This window comes from Bombus flavifrons, unplaced genomic scaffold (assembly GCF_040668555.2).
Source record: "Bombus flavifrons isolate JBK064 unplaced genomic scaffold, iyBomFlav1_principal scaffold0042, whole genome shotgun sequence".
In the NCBI taxonomy this organism is placed as follows: Eukaryota; Metazoa; Arthropoda; class Insecta; order Hymenoptera; family Apidae; genus Bombus; species Bombus flavifrons.
The window spans coordinates 118,057-122,847 of NW_027184787.1; the positions used below are offsets into that span (position 1 = coordinate 118,057).

Sequence of the window (4,791 nt, forward strand, 5' to 3'; positions counted from 1 at the left end):
TCAGTTGGAATTTGTGAGACACGAAGTCCCATATAATTATGTTACGTCTACTCTGTACTTAATCGATGCTATTACAATCTAATACATATCGCACGGTGCATCAAATATGAAACCTACGTACAAATAATATATGTAACAAAACATTCACAGTTCATATTTCATTTAATAATTCTAATGAGCATTCATAATCGTACATACATACAATAAGAAAAACAGAGTAAACATCTATAGAAATAGAAACAAGATTGGGATTTCATTTATTATGTCACTATAACTGTAACTGTAATCTGTACGTTCAGTATAGTATGTCAAATATACAAAATAATGACAATTTATCTCCCAACTAAATGGAACATCACGATATATAATACCTCGAATACGATCTACTAATGTCACCTTCTTCTCAATAATAAGGTCTTCGAGGATTGTTCTAAAAATAAAAGGAAGAAAAATAAACATTTGATTAGTGGTTAAGTATATGAAACATAACTTTGGTATTGCGAAATTTTTTAGATGTTTGACAAAATTACCAAAGGATTAGGCCTAAATCTGTAGGCAAGCATCATTCTCTTTCTGTAGGCATCGAATTCATCGTCGTCCCTGGATACACCATCCGGTCTTTCGGAACCTAAACCAGCACTGTCGAATCTATTGGTTGCTCTATAGAAAAATGAGAAATGTCGGTACAACATCGAAGATATTGGTATTAATAAATGAAGTAGGAAATGGTCACAGATAGATCAAATAAAATGCTAAGGAAATTCAATAATACGGTAAACTTCTATCATAAAAATAATTCACATGTATTATATGTTTATATGTGAAATTAACGCGAATATAATAAGTACAATCAGTCAGGAACTACTTACTTATTAATAGGTTCGATGCGACCATTGCCTTCGCTACCTAATCCTTGTCCTTCGCTCCAACCAAGTTTTTGTAGCATGTGAAATCCTAAAGAATTGCAAACTTCGTTAATTTGGTTGTCAAACATAACTTACTGACAAAAAGATACATATATATTTTAATATATGTAAATACATGGACGCGCAAAGAAAGGCAGGCTGCGTACCGATGTTATCTTCTTTTAGTTTGTACTCCTTGTAATCGCTAAGGTCAGGTTCCTTCCCTTGATTAACTGCGTTATATTGTTCCATAAATTTTTTAAGTTCATCCGGTGGCAAGATATCACCAATATGATGCTTTCCTTCTGCTTGGGCCGTCAATTCTTCAGCCCACATTTGAGTAGCCTCCATTTCGGCAGATTTGAGTTTGTGTTCCCAAGTACCACCTTCCGTCTCTTCGTCACTGTCGTATTCGTATTTGTGCTTACCCTGTGCTTCTAAACGTCTTACTTCTTCTCTTTTTCTTAATAAGTTTTGGTAGAGAAGATTTATCTGAATGAAGGTTAGAATAAACGGTGAGTGAGTTGGCAGAATTTACACATAGTTGAATTAACAAAGTACTAAGCTCGATCTTAATCTTAAATCTTAAATGAACGCTTGAAATAAAACAATTTTAAAATAAACAATCTTGTCACCTTGTAATGATCTTCGGCTTTTTTCCTTTGCTCTTCAGTGAGATCTAACGTCCCCAAAGTTTGTCGTGCATATTGTATCAAGGCTGGATCGTTCCTTGATATTTTAGTTAACATAGGGTTCTTTGTTTCCGTACGTTGCACTTTTGGTGATGGAATTATAACAGCCGGTTGTCCAATTTGTCCAGGAATCGCGATACCTGGCTGTGAAAAGCCACTACTACTTTGCTGTTTATTATGGCTGGTTAACGTGTTCATTTCTGCTACAGGCACCTTATTATCTGGATCACCCCATCGGCTACGTCTTTTTCGTTTACGTTCTTCCTTGTTGTCTTCCTTTGATCGATCTGTAGAATTGTTATCGCTCTCTCTCTCGTTTCTTTTCTGTTTAATGTACAAATAATTATAATCAATAATGGTAGATGATGACACGATGCAAAAATAAATATACATTATATATACCTTGTGGTGAAACATGCTTGTTAGAGGTAGGACCTTGATCGCTATCGTCATTATCGCTGAGAGCTTCTTCCGGACAATAGAGTTCCGCGCCGGTGTTTTTATTTTCCTTAACGGATTTTTCGGTGCGAAATTTTGCCAATCCCCTGTACTGCATATAGGCTGCACTTTGCTTTTGGTGCAGAAACCTTGATTAAAACAAAACTTAAAACTTCTGACGAGTAACATAGTCTCCTAAATTAAATTCCTTTAGATTAAAAGAGACACAATAAAGAGGGAAAAAAATAAAAGAAAAAAAAAGAATAAGAAGAAAGAATAGAAGATAACAGGTGTTTTATAAGAAAACAGCTCGTATATTCGTATGTTCGTCCAATATGTCACGCCTTTGATTCGTCAATTACATTGAAGAATTTAGGTATTGTCTTTGTTTTATAAAAGGAATATTTTATAAACTAATTAGGGGAACATACTCTAACGTATGTTGTTTTACAGAGGATAAAATAGTAATTATAAATAATTGTAAATAAGAAATGAAGATAGACATTCACGTTTTGGACGCACGATATATGTATGATTAGAAAACTTATTGGTCAAATTTTAATTACAATTTCACGTATCGTTATTATCAAATATTATCGGTAAGATTTCGCTATTTGATTAAAAAGGAAGTAGAGAACGGAGAAGTGATACAGACAAAGCAAGCATTGTAATACATTACACCTAGATGCTGTATCTAGTGCTTGAAATAGAGCAATGTTGTACAAAAAAGACGAACGAACGATACGTAAGGTGAAATAAAGAAAATGTGATATGTGCAAACGCTACACGTATAAAGACACTATAGATGGGGGACCAGAGAGGACAGTAGTTACCATAATTTAGGATCTTGGGCATTCTTCTCTCGTGCTTCTTATTCGATTTCATCCCCACAGTCAGTGACGATGCGTGCCAGCTGCTCAGCCTCTAGGGGACACACTTAGAAGCCTTTGTCAGACATGCGTAACAACGCTAAAAGCTCTGGATTTTGTTTTTGTTTCTGTAGTGTAGAACACGTATTCGTCTACACGAATGATCAGCACGAATTTGCTTTTTGCAAGTTTCGTATTCGCCCACGCGTCTTGTATTCGGCGTATCGCGCGCGCGCATACGCATACGCACGCACACTTACATATTCTGGACTGCGCGAACAAGTAATCCATTTTACAAGAAATAACTTGTTCTTCGTAAATATAAACATGCGGCGATACGCCGAAACGAAGAAATAAATGAAAATAATCGACATATCGTACCTAGCTGTTCAGAGGCTTGTAGATCAGTCAATGGCCTCACTGGTGGTGGCACTTGTACATTAGGTGGTCCCATAGGTACCTGAGCGACTTGATTAGGAAGAGGGTAACTGGACGACATTAAAGAAAGCGGCGGTCTGGCGTTTGGAATTAAGGAAGGGGGTGGTACATTCGGAGGTGGAATATTAAAATTGGGCGCTGGAATTGAATTCATATTCGAGGCAACATTGTGAACTGGTGGTGGAGCGGACATCATCACAGATGGTATTACATTTGGCTGTGGGACGTTTGGGACATTTGGCACGTTTGATGCATTCGGTACACTGACCACGCTTGTCTGCGTAGCCGGAATCGATATTACGCTTGGTGGCATTTGTGTCATTCTCGATAATATATTAGGAGGAAGAATGTTTGGAGGTGGTAAGTTTATAGGTTGTAATGGTGTAGGAGGTGGTACACCGCATTGCTGTCCGGTTGAAGCTAAGTGTCGTCGCGTACTCGATTCTGATGACACCAATAATGTGGACGATAACGAAGATAATGACAAAGAAGTTGATGGCGATGATGACGGTAACGACGACGACGACGACGACGTCGACGACGACGACGGCGGCGGCAGCAACAATAACGGCGATGGCGACAGCGACGACGACGACGACGGCGGCGGCAACAATGACGGCGACGACGACGACGACGGAGTCTAAACAATATATATATATATATATATATATATATATATATATATATATATATATATGTCGGGTGCACATTGCAATTAGGATTAGGGGCGTGAAACGAATCGTCGTTTGGTTTACGCATTGTCGATAAGCAATAGAGAAGACATTGACTAGTGCAGATACGATTATTATAGGATTGGACAAGGAACCGTGGTAATTAGATACTCGAGAAACTAATGACAATGATCCTAGGCTCAATAACGAATCCGCGGTCGACGGGATGGTGGATGAACATGCTCACAAAATCTAAGTCGGACTCTTTGTTAAAACGTGGAATATCCACCGAGCGTGCAGACGTTACGTAACTCGCTAATACGACTTCACCAGAGAGAATGACTTTCCTTCGCGATTATGCTGCAGAGGAAAACTATGATGGGGTGTGTCTAAGGACACGAGATTCTTGGATTCGTCGAGGATAGCCTTCGTTTAGAAGGTGAGGGAAATTGGCGTTGCTGCTAATTGGTCAATCTCCATATCGGTGGTTAGAAAAAGATGCTAGCCGCCCTCGAGGGAAAGTTGCTAGTGGGAGACGCCGTTCGTTGAAAGAAACAGATCTCCCCCATCTTCCCGTAGTTGGGACAAAGACCGTTTATCTGTTCGAAGGACTCCAGGTAACCAGATATTAGTGTTTATAACGGCCCTCGGGCTAGCTGATCACGTACTGTGGAGACACATCGACATCTGGCAATCATCTTACTCGAAGAATAGGGACTGCGTGTGGCCACGGGACAGAGACCGTTGGAATGTTTACTGTCGCGTGTCGCCAGAGATA

General features: G+C 39.0%; 1 pseudogene; it reads right to left on the reverse strand.

Moving 5' to 3' along the window:
- Nucleotides 1-230: 230 nt before the first annotated feature.
- Nucleotides 231-4,582, reverse strand: LOC138189432 (SURP and G-patch domain-containing protein 1-like; annotated as a pseudogene).
- Nucleotides 4,583-4,791: the final 209 nt, after the last annotated feature.